The sequence below is a fragment of the Chiloscyllium plagiosum genome, unplaced genomic scaffold (genome assembly GCF_037043375.1).
Source record: "Chiloscyllium plagiosum isolate Xiang-an unplaced genomic scaffold, Cpla_swu_hap1 HiC_scaffold_6, whole genome shotgun sequence".
Classification (NCBI taxonomy): domain Eukaryota; kingdom Metazoa; phylum Chordata; class Chondrichthyes; order Orectolobiformes; family Hemiscylliidae; genus Chiloscyllium; species Chiloscyllium plagiosum.
The window spans coordinates 5499471-5518061 of record NW_028270144.1 but is presented as its reverse complement, the minus strand read 5'-3'; positions in this window follow the sequence as shown (position 1 = coordinate 5518061).

Sequence of the window (18591 nt, the reverse complement as noted above, 5' to 3'; positions counted from 1 at the left end):
CTTATGCTCGAAACGTCGATTCTCCTGCTCCTCTAATGCTGCCTGACCTGCTGTGTTTTTCCAGCACCACACTCTCGACTCTGATCTCCAGCATCTGCAGTCCACACTTTCTCCATGGGAATACTCAATAACTGGCTGGAGACTAGAAAGCTCAGAGGAACACAGGATATTGGGATGCTTGGCCATGGATCACTGAGGTGGCAGGACAGGTTAACTGGGTAGCTACGAAGGCACACGGGACACTTTACCAGTTGAAAGGTAGATTATTAGAGCAAGGAGTTTCCACAGAAGCTGTACGGGACTTTGGTAAAGCCACAGTTGGAGTACTGTGTGCAGTTCTGGTCCCCACATGACAGGAAGATTACACTGGGAGGGGGTGAAGAGATTCACCAAGATGTTGCCTAGAAAACAGCAGTTTGCCAATGTAGAGAGGCTGCATAGCTCAGGGTGTTTTTTTGGAGTAGAAATGGCTGAGGGGGGACCTGACAGTGGTGTATAAGATTATGAGGGGTATGGACAGGGTGGATAGAATGCAGTTGTCCCCTTAGTTGAAAGGTTCATTACAAAAGGATGCACTTTTAAGATGATAGGGAGGACATTTAGTAAGGACTTGAGGAAGCATAAATTCACTCAGAAGGTGGTCAGGATCTGGAATGTACTGCCTTGGAGGGTAGTTGTGTTGGTAACATCACAAACTTTAAAAAGTACTTGGATGAGCATTTGAAATGCCCTACCATTCAATGCTATGAGCCAAGAAAGTGGAACCAATGAAGATTTAGTAAATGTTTGGCAATACAGACTTGATGGATCAAAGGACCTCTTTTTTGTGTTGTTCGAATCGATGATGCCAAACAGAGATTTGGGACCATGGAGGTTGCTTATCCTCCTTTTGTTCAGTAAAGAAAAACAGTCAGATTATGAAGATGGGGGAAGAAAAAATAACTTTAAGGTTCTTGGATAGGGATTAATTTCTTTATGAAGGAATAAAGAGGGGGAGTAAAACCAAAAACACAAGGTAACTTCACAATCTTATGTGGCTCACCTCCAAAGTATGTTTTGATGTGTCTCGTTCCACTCATACAGCAGTAACCTTTTCTGAATTATTATCCTGATCATAAGCCTCCTGCTGTTTGACGTATTCAATAAATAATTTAATAATAGGCACCCATCGTGAAAATATTACAGCAGCTTTGCTTGGCTGTTACTCTCATTTAAAATTCATCATGCAATTTGTATATCTCACCACTTCTCACAGACTTAATTACTGCATAGAGATCTCCCAACATTTCTTACAGTAGTTTTGTGCGGGTTTTATTTGGTACATTTTTAAATGTTCTCTGTTGTAGTAATTATTTCTGTTCAGGTTTTAATCACTATGGAAGAATCATAAAACAGATTGGAATATTGCAAAATTTTCATTGTGATTTATACATTTCTATTCAATGAACATAAATGTTGTTTTCAAAGTCTCTTGAGTTAGATTTTATACTAAACATAACGGTTGCATCGCACACTTGCAAATACGTTCAATTAACTTTCTGGACCACATTGGTGCTGCAAAATAATTGCAAACTTTAGACTGAATGGGTAGCAGTGACACTAATGATCTTGTAAATGATAGAAAAACAACTTGTCTCAGATTCTGTAAATTTATCTGTTTACAAATAATAATATGGATCTGGCATGGAGAAAGCTGTGTAAGTTATAAGACATTGTACATTTATGAATCATCCAGTAAAACAAACAAATATCCAAATGTCTTTTAAATGTTGTGACTATACCTGCATTTATCCTTGTCTCTGGAAGTTCATTCCACACATGTGTAAGAGTTGCCCCTCATGTCCTTTTTAAATCTTTCTCCTCTCACCTTAAAAATATGGCCCCAATCTTGCAATCCCCAACCTGACAGAAAAGACACCTTTTCTGTGCCCCACATGATTTTATAAAGTTCCTCAACCCCCTATGCTCCAGCGAACAAAGTCCCATCCTGTCACTCAAACCCTCCAATTCTTGGCAACATCTTGGTAAATCTTTTCAGAATCTTCTCCAACTTAATAATATTCTTCCTATTACAGGGCGACTAGACCTGGATACAGTATTCCAGAAAAGACCTCGGGAAAATCCTGTGCAACCTTCATTTAAATCTTGAGAAAAAAAATCTCAAACCCACTCCTCTATTCATCAAACTAAATATAAAATTCAATCCTATTTTGGTTTCTGCTACTTAGGGCCAACATCATTATAAGATCCTTAATTTGCCCTGCCTTGTTGTACAATACCAGATCTAATGTAACATGCTATTTGGTCAGCTCAAGAACATGTTGTTCTGAGAAACTTTCCCCAAAACATTTAATGAACTCCTCATTTAGGTTACCTTTGTCCATGTGACTTCTGCAGATTGTATGTGGGTTAGAATCTCCCATGATCACTCCCTTACTTTCCCTACAAGCTCATCTTAATTCTTCCTTTATGCTCCACCCTGCCATGTGGCTACTGTTAATGGGCATGAATAAGACTTCCACAAATGATTTCTTACCTTCAACATGTCTCATCTCTACTCAAATCCACTTCCACATCTTGGTTTCTTAACTTGTGTATTCCCATTCCATTATGCTATTACTATCACTAACTAAAAGAACCATCTTTTCCTAGCTTCCTGTCCTTCCTAATTATCTGTACCCTTCAAGATTCAGGAATCAATCTATATCACTCTGCACCCACATCACTGTAATGGCTACCAAATGGTACTATTTCTATTTATGTTCTATCTATTGATATTGTTTTGAATGCTATGTGCATTCAGTTATGGAGCCTTTTATTTTATCCTTTAATTTATTCTATCTTTTCTGTTGGGATCCTCTATCACTTCCTGTCATAGTCGATTATTGGTATTGAGTGGTCTGGAGCAGTTTTCCCAGAGCCCGGGACAATGTCGGACGGCAGTGACTGAAGGAGCAGAGAGGGTGAAGGCTACGGAGAGGGAAGGATGAACTTTTGAAGCTGTTTCCATTTTAGTAATATCAATTTAATATTAATTTATTCAGTATTTTGCCATTTATACAACTTGTTCAGTAATTTATTCTGTAATCAAAAATCACGCTGAAACGTCATCACTTTTCACTGTGCCAAGGTACAAGCAGCAACATACTGAATAAATAAATATATACATCAACATTCCAGCCACTGGCAGCAGTACATAATTTGTACTTCCTGGTTACTGCCATGTATTTAACATGCAGTCAGCACTAAACGTGGTATTGAATGGCTACATACCAGGACAGGGATGGAAAAGCAAGAGATGGTAACATGATATCTAACTAGTTTGCCCTGTTAAAATCAGCCTGAAACTTTATAAAGTGCTGTTTGATTGGAGGTGATGCTTGGAGTCATTCTGAGAATGCTTTTACTCTGGAAAAGACGGGACAATAATGTAACAGGGCTGGCACTACTCTGCACAAATCAGCAAGGTAGCACTCCATGTCTTGTGAAAGATGTTGACAGGAGGAGAGGACATCCTTTAGGGAGGCAGTCCAAAGGCAATGGGAGCAGATTGCCGAATTGTTCAAAGACCTAGATGACCTCCCGGTGACCTAGATGCAGTGCCACAAAATCTTCAATGGTCAAAGTGAGAGAATGTATCTTCAAATGCCACATCCAACCATTTTCCCTCCCAGCGTCAGACCAAGGACAGGATACCTTACCCCTAGTACACAACGACCACCAACCTCCACTCACGACTCAATATTCCTTCAGAACTTATTCTCACTCTTACACAATTGGTACAACTGACTGACACTGAATCATGGATGGAAATGTGTTGCTGGAGAAGCGCAGCAGGTCAGGCAGCATCTAGGGAACAGGAGAATCGACGTTTCGGGCATTAGCCCTTCTTCAGGAATGAGGAAAGTTTGTCCAGCAGGCTAAGATAAAAGATAGGGAGGAGGGACTTGGGGGAGGGGCGTCGGAAATGTGATAGGTGGAAAAAGGTCAAGGTGAGGGTGATAGGACAGATTGGGGTGGGGGCGGAGAGGTCGGGAAGAAGATTGCAGGTTAGGGAGGCGGTGCTGAATTTGATGGATTTGACTGAGACAGGCTGGGGGGAGGGGAAATGAGGAAACTGGTGAAATCCGAGTTCATCCCTTGTGGTTGGAGGGTTCCTAGCCGGAAGATGAGGCGTTCTTCCTCCAACCGTCGTTTCGCTGTGGTCTGACGATGGAGGAGTCCAAAGACCTGCATATCCTTGGTGGAGTGGGAGGGGGAATTGAAATGTTGAGCTACAGGGTGGTTGGGTTGGTTGGTCTGGGTGTCCCAGAGGTGTTCTCTGAAACGGTCCGCAAGTAGGCGGCCTGTCTCCCCAATATAGAGGAGGCCACATCGGGTACAGAGGATGCAATAGATGATATGTGTGGAGGTACAGGTGAATCTGTGGCGGATATGGAAGTTTCCTTTGGGGCCTTGGAGGGAGGTGAGAGGGGAAGTGTGGGCGCAAGTCTTGCACCTCCTGCGGTTGCAGGGGAAGGTGCCGGGAGTGGAGGTTGGGTTGGTGGGGGTGTGGATCTGACGAGGGAGTCACGGAGGGAGTGGTCTTTACGGAATGCTGATAGGGGAGGGGAGGGAAATATATCCTTGGTGGTGGGGTCCGTTTGGAGGTGGCGGAAATGACGGCGGATGATGCGCTGTACATGGAGGTTAGTGGGGTGGTAGGTGAGGACCAGTGGGGTTCTGTCCTGGTGGCGGTTGGAGGGGCGGGGTTCAAGGGCGGAGGATCGGGAAGTGGAAGAGATGCGGTGGAGGGCATCGTCGATCACGTCGGGGGGGAAATTGCGGTCCTTGAAGAAGGAGGCCATCTGGGATGTGCGTTTTTGGAACTGGTCCTCCTGGGAGCAGATGCGGCGGAGTCGAAGGAATTGGGAGAATGGGATGGCGTTTTTGCAGGGGGCAGGATGGGAGGAGGTGTAGTCCAGGTAGCTGTGGGAGTCCAATCTGTCCTATCACCCTCACCTTGACCTTTTTCCACCTATCACATTTCCGACGCCCCTCCCCCAAGTCCCTCCTCCCTATCTTTTATCTTAGCCTGCTGGACAAACTTTCCTCATTCCTGAAGAAGGGCTAATGCCCGAAACGTCGATTCTCCTGTTCCCTAGATGCTGCCTGACCTGCTGCGCTTCTCCAGCAACACATTTCCATCTCTGATCTCCAGCATCTGCAGACCTCATTTTCTCTTCTGACACTGAATCATGACCTATCACCCAAACAGATTGTACCAAACTCACTAATACATATTCCTCACTTGCATGACAAGGTGCTGCATCAAGGGTAGCAGTATTTAACCCACAGGGAAAAGGTACTGTTGCATGTCTTCACCATGTCATGTTAGCTATCCTTCGAATGGTCACAACTGAAGCTATCAAAGAAGACAGTCTGCTCAAAAGTGATCTTCTTCCTCGCATGCTACTTACTTTTCACCTCTCCCCCCTCCAACCCCAGCCCATAGCATGATCTGTTCTCATTGATGAGCTGCCAGCTGGTGGGATAAGCGTGTGCTTTTTGCTTTTTACTTTTTTATCACTTTGCTCCATTCAATTTCAGATGCCCATAACTGCAACTGCACCAAGCAATAGCACAGGAACAAGACATAGTGGAGGAACTTTGGAAGAAATTTTGCCATTTTATTTCATAGTCAGGAAATTCCACAGACCAGGAACTGCTCAGGTGATTGGTTCCTCTGAACTGACTTGATTCTCCTGTGGGGAGAAAGTGTTCCACCTTCTGAACTGAACTCCAGCTTGAACCATTTGCTTTGCAGGTAATAATGAATCAATTGTGTTACACTTCCTGTTATTAACCTAACAATATAAATATTTTAGCCATTACCACCACAATGGATCTTCCAGATATTCTACTACAGTCACACAATTTCTTGTGACTGATATATTTTGATCATTGTTCCAAGTTGACTTTCTGACTGTTTTCAAAAATAATTGACAGAACTGATCTATGTTCATCTGCTTTTATTTTAACATCCAAATCCAAATATATAACACATTATGTACATTTTATCAGAAATAACTTTTATGTTAACCCTGACATTCCATGGCAATAAAAATGACAGCTATCGGCTGAGAAGGTCCTATCCCCTTATGAATTGACTTTTTATGGTCTTAAATGCATAATCTAATCAAAAATTAACATCCAAACTAATTTGAATTCATGTGTTCAAAGTAATGGTGCAATTCTCACTATTTCAGCTTTAAGACTTTGCTTGTAGCAGGCCCTTTATTTCTTGTAACTACAGTCACTTTGTTCTATAAAGATCCTGTAACTACAGTCACTTTGTTCCAAGAATGCATCTTCAAGTATTTTTCAAGTCTGAAAAAAAAACGGCCCCTTGGCAATTGCAATTTTCAGCTTATCTTAATTATACGGCGCATTATGATATTTCTTGGAATCAGAAAGTTGGAATGTATGATTAAAGACACTGTCTAGAAGCTTTATTTGATTCCTAACAACTAAGGTAGGACCTTATACTGCTTTGTACTTTGCTTCAGTGATAGAGTTCTTACTTCTGAGTCTGAAAAACATGGGTTCATGTTCCCTAACAGAGAACCGAATGCAGAATTTAAGCTAACATTATATTACCACAAATCACAGAGATTGATATTTGGATCAGATATTAAGCTGAGGTCCCAGTTGTCCTCCCTTGTGAATATAAAAACATAAATGGCAGGTATTTGAAGAAGACAGGCAATTTCTCTCTGGTGTCCTGACCAACATGTATCCATCAACAAATGCCACTAAAACTGATCATCTTATCATTATCTCATTATCTCCAACATTGACGGGGAAATATTTTCTCCCCAGTTAGTCTGTTTGCCTATAAACAATATACCTGTAATTAAAGGACACATTTCAACAAAATTTCATCCCTATGTAGAATATAGTTCAAGAAGAAATGGATGGCTCAGATTTTCATATGACCAGATAATCATTTCTGAAGCATTGATGGGAGTTGCACAAGGGGACCATGTGAAATCCCATTGTCATAGAGTCAAACAGCAAAGAAACAGGAGCTTCAGCCCAACATTTCTTTGCCGACCAACAGACACCAGACCACACGAATCCTGGTTACCTCCGCTTGGTCCATAGCCTACAATACCTCGGCATTTTAAGTACTGATCCTGAGTTGGACTGAAAGGTCTGTTTCCGCGCTGTATGACCCTATGACTCTACAAATGTTGCAAGGGTACTTGGTTGCACCACCCTCTCAGTTCCATATTGCTGCACTGTCTTTCTCAGGTCCCCTGTAAACCACTTTTAACCTGGGCCATCTGGTCTTAGACACATCTGCAACAGGGAAATGATTCTCACAACTTATTCTGTTTATGCCTGACATAACTCTTTATACCTCAATCAGATCCTTCCTCTGCCTCTTCTGCTCCAAGGAAAACAAACCCAGCCTATCCACAGTCTCCCCATAACTGAGACTTTTCATCTCAGGCAACATCCTGATGAATCTCCTCTGTACCCTGTACAGTGTAGCAACTGTATACAGTGGCACACAATATTCCATCTGTAGCCTAACCAATGTTTCAACAAGTTCTAACAAAACTTTCTTACTCCTGTATTCCATGTCCTGGCTAATAAAAACAAGTGCCCATTAAACTTTCTCCCCACCCTGTCTACCCGTGCTGACATCTTTGGGGTATTATAGACAATAGACAATAGGTGCAGGAGTAGGCCATTCTGCCCTTCGAGCCTGCACCACCATTCATTATGATCATGGCTGATCATCTTCAGTCAGTATCCTGTTCCTGCCTTATCCCCATAACCCTTGATCCCACTATCCTTAAGCGCTCTATCCAACTCTTTCTGGAAAGTATCCAGAGACCTGGCCTCCACAACCTTCTGGGGTAGAGCATTCCATACACTCACCACTCTCTGGGTGAAGAAGTTTCACCTCAATTCTGTTCTAAGTGGCCTACCCCTTATTTTTAAACTGTGTCCTCTGGTTTGGGACTCACCCATCAGTGGAAACGTGCTTCCTGCTTCCAGAGTGTCCAGTCCTTTAATAACCTTATACGTCTCAATCAGATCCCCTCTCATCCTTCTAAACTCAAGCGTATACACGCCCAGTCGCTCCAATCTTTCAGCGTAAGATAGTCCCGCCATTCTGGGAATTGACCTTGTGAACCTACTCTGCACTCCCTGAATAGCCAGAATGTCTTTTCTCAAATTTGGAGACCAAAACTGCGCACAACACTCCAGGTGCGGTCTCACCAGGGCCCTGTACAGCTGCAGAAGAACCTCTTTGCTTCTGTACTCAATTTCTCCTGTTATGAAGGCTAGCATGCTATTAGCTTTCTTCACTGCCAGCTGTACCTGCATGCTTGCTTTCATTGACTGATGTACAAGAACACCTAGATCTCTTTGTACTGCCCCTTTACCTAACTTGACTCCATTTAGGTAGTAATCTGCCTTCCTGTTCTTGCCACCAAAGTGGATAACCACACATTTATCCACATTAAACTGCATCTGTCATGCATCTGTCCACTCACCTAGCCTGACCAGGTCACCCTGTATTCTCCGAACATCCTCCTCTCATTTCACACTGCCACCCAGTATTATGGGCTTGTCCAGCAAGTTCCCTTTGTTCTTCAGTACTGCCTAAGGACCTACCATTCATTGCGTATAACCTTCCCTTATTAGATCTCTCAAAAGGTATCACCTTGCTATTATCGAGATTAAATTCCACTTGATACTGCTGTGCTTCATTTACCAGCTGGTCAATATCAGATTGTAGCCTGAGACCATCCTCTTCACTGTCAAGAACACCACCAATTTCCATGTTTTCTGCAAACTTACTAATTATACATTTTACATTCACATCCAGGTTGTTAATGCACTTAACAAGTAGAAAGGGTCCCAGCACCTATCCCAGTAGTACACTGCTGGGTCACTGGTTTCCATTCACAAAAATAACCCTCCACCATCATCATTCACCTCCTATTTGCAAACCAAGTTTGGATCCAGTTTACAAACTTGCCTTGGATCCCATGGGTTCTTACCCTCTGCACCAGTCTTCTATGTGTGACCTTGTCAAAGGCTTTCTGATCTCCATATATGATCCCTATCAATATATTTTAGTTAACTTGTTCAAATAATTCTGTTAAAATAGTCAGACAGGGATCTTCCTTGGTTATTCCTGATCAATCTTTCCAAGTATTGATTAATCCTGTCCCTCAGAATTTTTTCTAATAATTTCTCTACCACTGACATCAGACTAACTGCTCTGTAAATATCTGGCCTATTCCTGCTGCCCTTCTTGAACAAAGGAACCACATTAGCTTCTATCCTCCAGTCATCTGATACTTCACCTTTGGCCAGCGAAATATTAAATATATTGACTAGGACCTTAGCAATCTCCCCTGTCTCCCATAGCAACGTGGGATACATCTCATCAGGCCCAGGAGACTGATGCACCTTTACGCCTGCTGAAAGATCTAATACCTCTTCCTTATTAATCTTAACGTGTTGTAGCACCTCATAGTCCCAACTGAAATCCCTGGTTTTTCTCCTCTGTGAATACAGGTAAGATCATAAGACCATAAGACATAGGAGCGGAAGTAAGGCCATTCGGCCCATCGAGTCCACTCCGCCATTCAATCATGGCTGATGGACACCTCAACTCCACTTACCCGCATTCTCCCCGTAGCCCTTAATTCCTTGTGACATCAAGAATTTATCAATTTCTGCCTTGAAGACATTTAGCGTCCCAGCCTCCACTGCACTCTGTGGCAATGAATTCCACAGGCCCACCACTCTCTGGCTGAAGAAATGTCTGGCTGAAGATGAGATATATTCATTCAAGACTATACCCAATAATGCAATACTCTTAATAGTCTCATAAAATGCCTTGGGATTTTCCTGAATCCTACCTGCCAAAGATATGCCATGGCCCCTCCTTGCCCTCCTAATTTCTTTTTTAAGCACCTTCCTAGACTCCCTTAATCCTTGAAGGCCCTTCTCTGTTTTTAATTTGGTGTCCCTGACATAAGCTTCCTTCTTTTTCTTTATCAAACCATCCCTTATCCCTTTGACCCCCAGGATTCCCTGGACTTGCTGTCCTTGCCCTTCACTCTTTAAGGAACATGCTGAGCCTGAAAACTCACTGTTCAAGTTTTAAAAGGCTCCCACTTACTAAATAATAATATATAGCAAATTCAGAAGGAATTGTCCCAAAGACTGAAAATTCCACTGGCAATTCCCTGGACCTTGGTACACTCCAAAAGTATCCATTCAAATCAGAATTTGGAGGGTTCCACTATTATTCCAGGGAAACATTAGATTATTAAATATCTGGTCTTATCGCTGAGTAACTAATCAACTGAGCTCCCATCTCCAACTTAACTCACATGCCCCAGTTACACCCACCCCATCCCATAAATAGCCTAGCTCTTGAACTAACATGCCCTCTCCCCAACCAGGACTCTAAAGCACCCGCCACCAGACTAGATATTCCCCATCTACCCCCCTGACAACTGCCTTCAAGACTAGGACCCTACATAACTAGACTCTCTCTCCCCAGGACATGACCCCTTCCCCCATACCCCGGCATGACAACCCATTCATTAGACCCGACCCCTTTTCACTGCTGTTGGATCTGACAACATCCTCCTGCAGCACTCTGTAGAACGCGACACACCTTCCCTCATCGGCTGACCTCAAGCATCCTTCTCTCAATGGAACCAAGCCCCACTCTGCCCCTTAACCAACACACCCAGTCTCTGCCTCAGTCACAGAACTCCACAATGGACTCAGCCCCCTGACAGCAGACCCAACCTCCGTCCTCCACTCCAGATCAGATCTCTCTGTCCTTGCTGCTAGATCTGCCCCTCCTTTCATCCTTGGGACCTAACTACCCCTTCCCTCACTCTCCCACATCATCCCCATTGGCCCTGCATAAGAAATGTGGAGCTCGCTTTCATGGAATTAAAAAGAAGTGGAGTGGTAATCTGCATGAGATTGCAATTCCTCAGAAAATCCAACCCAATGCGTTCTCGTCAAAGATTCAGATCTGGATCTATGAGAGAGCTAACAGGTAGGTGAGTCTTGTTATAGCTTGCTTAACATATTGCTGAGGTTCTGGTCTCCTTACTTGAGGAAGCACATACTAACCTTGGCAGCAGTTCAGAGAAGGTTCATTAGGCAGGTCCATAGGATAAATGAGTCGGGCTCAGTGGTTAGCACTGCTGCCTCACAGCGCCAGGGTCCTGGGTTCGATTCCAACCTATCTGTGTGGAGTTTGCACATTCTCCCCGTGTCTGTGTGGGTTTCCTCCGGGTGCTCCGGTTTCCTCCCACAATCCAAAGATGTGCGGGTCAGGTGAATTGGCCATGCTAAATTGCTCACAGTGTTAGGTGCATTAGTCAGGGGTAAATATAGGGCAGGGGAATGGGTCTGGGTGGATTTCTCTTCGGAGGGGTGGTGTGGACTTGTTGGGCCGAAGGGCCTGTTTCCGCACTGTAGAGAATCTAATCTAAAAAAGATTAAATAGATGGAACCTGTATTATTCGGAGTTGTGAAAATGAGAGTTGATCGAAATGAAATTTTGCAGGACTTTACAGAGTAGGTAGTGGGAAGATATTTCCTCTTGTGGGAAAATAAATGTCTTCTCTTTAACATGGAGAGGAATATCCGCTCTCAGAGCATTGTGAGTGTTTGAAATTCTTTCTTCTACAAGCACTAGAGGATGGGTCACTGAATATGTTCAAGACTGAAGTTGATTTTTGTTCAGGATTTATGGGGCCAGACAGGTAAGTAGAACTAGCCATGATCTTTTTCAGTGACAGAGCAGGCTCAAGGAGCTAAATAGTTGCCTAGAGTCATAGAGTCATATAGCATGGAAACGGACCCTTCAGCCCAACGTATCCATGCCGACCAGGTTTCTGAAACGTAACTGGTCCCATTTGCCTGCATTTGGCCCACATCCCGCTAAACCTTTCCAATCCATGCACCTGTTCAAATGTCTTTTACATGTTATAAATGTACTTGCCTCCACAACTTCAATTACTATTTTTTATGCTCTTATAAAATATTCGGTGCACAGACACTATACAATATTGAGTTCACTTTACAACACGAAAGCCTTCGTAATCAATATTTGATTTTCAATTCCTGCGAACTATAGATCTATTCCATTCACCTAATAAGCCCAATCATCACAGTTGTACAGGAAGTTCCCCAGCTGAAATATCCTGTAAAATAACAATGGAAATGATCGATAAATGTGCATTCAAGGAGCAAAAGAACCAGGGAAAAGGTGAGATTTTTTTAACATAAATGAATTTTTATAATCGGGAATGAACTAACTGAAAGTGTGTGGGAGGCAATTTAATAGTAGTTTCGAAATGAAAATGAATACACACTGAAAAAAGAAACAATTGCAGGGCTATAAGGAGTGAGTAGGGAAGTAGAACTAATTGGATAGCTATATCAAAGATTCAGCATAGTCAGGAGAGAACGAATGGTCTCCTTTGCTGAAGGATTCTAGTGAGGGAAAGTTTCGTATTCAGCTTTCATGACTAATTACACTTCCCATTTAATAAATATCCATTTCCTAATTATAGCAATAACGTACTAAGAAAAACATAATGGCATTTTTAAAATTTAATTGTGTTCTAAATATTTTTGCTTTCATTATAATGCAATATTCAAGAGCATTTTGCATAATCTGGAGTAATGTCATATAATGTTCCATATCTGCACAAATTGCAAAAATGAAGGATGAGGAACCAAAATATCTAATACAACAGCAGTGCAATAACTGGGGGTATGATAACAACTTTGGTTTGTTCCTAGAACTCCCATTATGCAAGTATAAGTTTAATTATTTACAACAGCTGAAAATAATACTTTGTCTTCCATATTTCTCAATGTCTACTGCATGAACACTCCTATCACCACAAGTCTTTCGCTAATTTGAAAAGCAAAAAAAACTGAATCATAATGAGGCTAAGATTTGCTATTGTTTTTGTTATCAATCTTACTCTGAACTGGTAAGATTATTATACTCAACAACATGGAAAAAAAAAAGCAGCATTGCCTGTCAGAAACATTTAATTAAAAAGTGATTAGCAGCTCTGCTGTTCAAACAATGGAAAAATGGTTAATGAAGCTGAATGCTAAACTAGACCTGCAAGGTTAAAGTAGAAAACCAATTACAAGATTCAACCAATGCTATAACTGTAGCTTGCTCTTAATTCCTACGTGCATCATAATTCACTTTATACACATCTCTCTTCCAGCAGAGCACATTTGTCTATGTGAACTTTGAAAATTAATAAAGCTATGTGGAAGGATGAAATCAATATAACATGTCAGCACACATGAATTATATACACAGCACCACTGCAATAAAGATAAGGCAGAGCGGTTCAGTGTTTGTTTTAAATGGGTGCACTCTTAAAATAAAATGGCTTTTCTAATTAAGTTCAGCTTAAACTGGCATTTTATCAATTTATTTAACCTTCAGAGTTAATGCTGTAATTTTTTGATGGTTCAAAAACTTCTGGCAGGTTTTCTGCTACCTCATTTGTAAGCTGACAAAACCACCTGTGTCGGTGAGAATAACACAAGAATCATTACAGATGAAGATTCAATGAGAACAGCAATTATGAGTGCCCTTACCTCTAGAGAATACAAGAAATGGCACAGCTTTGTACACACACGATCAAAATGCACCCTGCAGTTGTATCATGTTTATTGGGTAACATGTGGATGTGTATTTTCTTCAAAACTGAAGCTTAATCATAATGGAGCCAGCATTAATTCCAGGCAGATGGGGAACAGGGTGTGAGTGGTATGTAAGTCTTGTTAGCCACTTTGTGAGATCAGTGACATTACACTTTAATTAGCAGCTTTGTAGGTAAGTTGTGAACACTGTAATTGGAACGCCATTTGTGTTCATCAGTCAGTCTCCTGCCTTCTACTAGTCAGTGTATTTCAGATGGGAACCAGTTCCAGAGTTCATGGGGTAGAGTTATGGGGAAAATCAGAGTCAGAGTCAGAGTCAGGGCTCAATGACACAGTATATTGTATAAGGAAATACAGGAGCTCCGGGGAGAGAAAGACACCAACAGCACAGTGAGCAGCTGTGAGTCTTCTCTCAACCCAGAGCGCATGTCAAGATACTTTTATACATGTTGTGATATAACAGGTCAGTGATGAGGTTATTGTCTCTGTAACATAGTTTGTTTGCTGTAAACATTGTAGAATCATTGATAGGTTCGGTGCAGTCATTGTCAGTTCCAGCACAACCTTTGTTAATTTAAGCGCGGTCGTTGTCAGTTTCAGCGCAGAGATTGTCAGTTTCAGTGTCTGCGCGGAGGTCCATTGCTGTAGTAATGGGCACTAATCGTTCTTCCTGAGAAGGATGATTACTGCAGCCCTGGCTATTAGCACTTCGTATTGAATCTGTATCAAACAGTTAGCATTTCTATGAAAGGTGTTGGCTGGACCCAGACACTTGGGCAGGCAGTATACACTACACATGTGTATTCTCTCCCCCACCCACCTTAAACTAATCAATGTGGTTGTGAGTACATTGTGCTGGCATTCTGGTGGCCCAGGCAGTGCCTGTGTTTGCTCTGCTGTCTCTCTCCATATTGTGGCCCGGCAGCCATCTTGTGTGTCAATTGGCCAACTTATGGCGCAGCAACCATTTTGTGTGTCCGTGTGCCTAGTGTCACCCTGCCCTGCACCAGCTCCCACTTCAGTAGTCAGCAGATTTTTCTTATTCAGGATTGATTATAGCAGGCTAATTTTGTTAAGCTTACCTGAATACCGGTCCTCCCCACTAGGAAACCGGTGAGCCGGTTTAAAATTTGCACCAATATTTTAATTTACAACAGTAAAGGTTTCAACACCATTGCAGTCGCTTACTGACATTTGTGGCACCATCTTCTACAGAAATGCAATATGCAATCATATTTCAGAGAACCTACTACTTATACTCATCAATGGAAAGCAAGAAAATTAGATGTAGTACGAAAGGCCTAGCAAGCACTACAATATAGGGATAGGTGGTATGTTCTCAGATACCACCACTGTACATGAATGAAGGAGCATGTAAATAAAATGGATGGTTAGCTCACCATCTTCCTGGTCACCCCCAAACTGCCCTCATTATAGTGCACAAGGTGTCAGTCAGCTCACTCAGATTTAGGCTTATTCAGGCCCCTTAAGTTGCTAGTTCAAAGCCTCTTAAGAGACCTTTTCTGCCTTGGAAGACAGTGGATAGGGCAAAGAAAGGAACCATTTGCCATTTCAACCAAATCAGGGCTAAAAACAAGACATTGAGTGGCACAGTGGCTCAGTGGTTAGCACTGCTGCCTCACAGCACCAGGGACCCTGGTTCAAGTCCCAAGGTCTTGACTATCTGTGTGGAGTTTGCACATTCTCCCTGTGTCTGTGCGGGTTTCCTCTGGGCGCTCCAGTTTCCTCCCACAATCCAAAGATGCACAGGTTAGGTGAATTGGCCATGCTAAATTGTCCATAGTGTTCAGGGATGTGTAGGTTATGTGTTTAGTCAGGGGTAAATGTAGAGTAATAGGGTAGTGGAATGGGTCTTGGTGGGATACTCTTCAGAGTGTCAGTATGGACTTGCTCGGTGAGGGGCCTGTTACCACACTGTAGGGATTCAATGAGGAAGGGGTACATCTTCTTTGGAGAGAACCCCTGTACCCATCAGCAGATACGCCCTCAACATGGTACATTCTCCTTTCTGTCTTTTTACCTGGCCTCTCAAAGGTCCACCCCAAAACACCGCTTCCACCCCTCATTTGGGTATCCAGTCCTTATCCAAACAAAAACTCTGGACTTGCCTTTCACCATGATCTTCTTTCTGGCAGTATCTTGTAGCCTTCCTGTGGTCATTGTTGCTCTCTCGCACTACTGGCATTATTCAAGTGCCTGGCAATCGGTTTGGTTGGCAGCCCTTCAGGCCAAGACCTCCTATACCTGAGGGCAAGATTCCCACTTTTTTAGACTGGGATGGGGTAGCCTTAGAAAAATATTATTGCTGCCTGGCAAGACACCCACTATCAAATTCAAAGCATGAAGTCAACCATCTGAGATGTTCAATAAAATTTGAGTTACTGTTTGTTTTGAAATTCCCTGCTCTTATTCAAGAAAATCAATAAACTGTTGATTTATTTTATGAACATTTACAATTTATAACAAAAATGTGCTCTTAGACAAATTGATGTTCTGGGGATTTCACTTTTCTGTTCTTATTAATTTATTGAATAATTAGTGTGTGGGTGGAATAATTCACTCTTAAAGGGACATGAAATTATTGGCCTAATTTTCCATTTTTATTCACAAACTACAAAATCAAATAGCTTAATTTACGTTTCAAAATTAACATTCTCTTTGGAGGAAACATTACTGCACTCCATGCATATAATTGACTGATTTATTTCATTGATGGAAATAATGATGGATTATTTTTGTTTTGAAAGCATACCTCAATACATACACAGTTTTTAATATATATATATATATATTTTTTTTTTTAAATGATTCATTAAGCTGATGGGGAGTTAGGCTTTGTAAGATGATGTGACTCATTTTTCAAAACAGGCTACCACTTCACTCTGCTATGTTAGCCCATGCTGTAACTGAAGACTAACTGGATAAACAACTAACATCACTGTTTTAAGTCCCAGAAGTCACGCTATTGGCATTTGGGGTACCATTTTCTCCAAGTGCACAATATGTGATCATGTTCTGAATTGGTGAAAGTGTTTTTGAACATCTACAGCTGCCCGTATTGTTTTCATCGGTGCTACCTTCTGTGTTGTCAGTGGCACAGATATCATAGAGATTTGCCAGATCAACATATCTCACTGCACAAACAGAAAACTGCTGCCTTTTCTTTTACTGGCCATCACTCTATCAGCTTTCCAAATTCAATGAATCAACAACAGAAAACACAAATGAATTTTTGTGTCAATGCTCGCATCTCTCAAGCTCAGGGAGTAATATATTAGCATTCATGTTGAAATATGTACATTGCTATAGATCCTATTCTGCAATCAAAATGTTTGTTCTTTTAAATGGGCAGATGTTCGGCAAGTTCCCGGGGTGATGTCATGACATGTTCCTTCTGTCCATATTGTCACTTGCTATGCATTCAGTGAGAGATGAAACTCAGTGTCAATGAATAAAATTGTTCTTGATTGAATCAACATGTGTTACTATGCTCTGCATATAGAATTATTGTATTTTTAACTTTTACAAGAATTTTGTTGTTTGATTTGATTTGATTTGATTTGATATTGTTGTCACGTGTCTAAGTGCAGTGAAAAGTTTTGTTTAGCGTGCAGTACAGGCAGATCATGCCATACAAAGGTCATAGGGTGGTTGAACAGAGCGAGGATTACAATGTCACAGCTATAGAGAAGGTGCGCAAAAGCAAGATCAACATTAGCATTGAAATTTGAGAGGTCTATTCAGAAGTCTAATAACAGTGGGGAAGAAGCTGTTCTTGAATCTGTTGGTCCATGTGTTTAAGTTTTTGTATCTTCTTCCTGATGGAAGAGGTTGGAAGAGATTATAACCGGGGTGGGAGAGGTCTTCGATTATGTTGGCTGCATTGAGAAATGTAGGTCAGGGTAATGGATAGGAGGTTGGCTTGCGTGATGGACAGGGCTGTGTTCACAACTCTCTGTAGTTTCTTATGGTCTTGGGCAGAGCAGTTGCTGTACCAAGCCGTGAAAGTGAGAGCAGAAAGGGGTACAAACCCAGCTCATGAGTCAACATTTATTTTTGCACAAATCAACAACTGCCTTCTATATCCTCAAACCATGATTCCAACACTTCCTCTTTATAATCTTTATTATTTGCCCGATCTTAGCCTGAGGAAGGTCATGCTAATATGTGGAATCTTTCTCTCTGAATTGTCTTGCCTGTATTTGTAATGATTTTGAAGTTTCCCAGAGTGTAGACATTCTAAACTTTCTTCAATGGTTATTATTCTGCGGTGATCATTGGAAATGGGAATGAGGTAAGGGGAAGTAGAAAATTGGACTTAAAAGACAGGACTGATCTGAAATATCCTGATTTTGTATGTTGATGATGATGCACTGTCAATATTTAATGTATCAAACATTAAAGGGGTCTACATTACTCTTAGCTTGCTTTTTTCACTGAATATACTTTGGATTATTGTTGTCTTTTTTTATCCCACAAAAGGTTTTGCTGTGAAAAGTTCTGAAAAAGTTAATGTCAATGGTGTGGAATAAGCTCCACCCCACGTGATGATGTTACAGGTGGAGGAAGATGGGAATCGAAGTCTCACCTATAGCTCCTGATGCTCCAAAGTCATTACACCTCACAAGCTGGAGCCCAACGTGACAGAACCTTGTCATATATCCTTTTTTAAGCTCTTTTCACTTGACCTACAGTTGTTTCTGCATCTCCCAGTCAATGGGATCTCCACTGTTAGCTGCACATATTTTCGATATTTCTTTTAATGGTATAATACCCTCACTTTTGTTGACCAAAATTGGTTAATTACACCATCAGAGC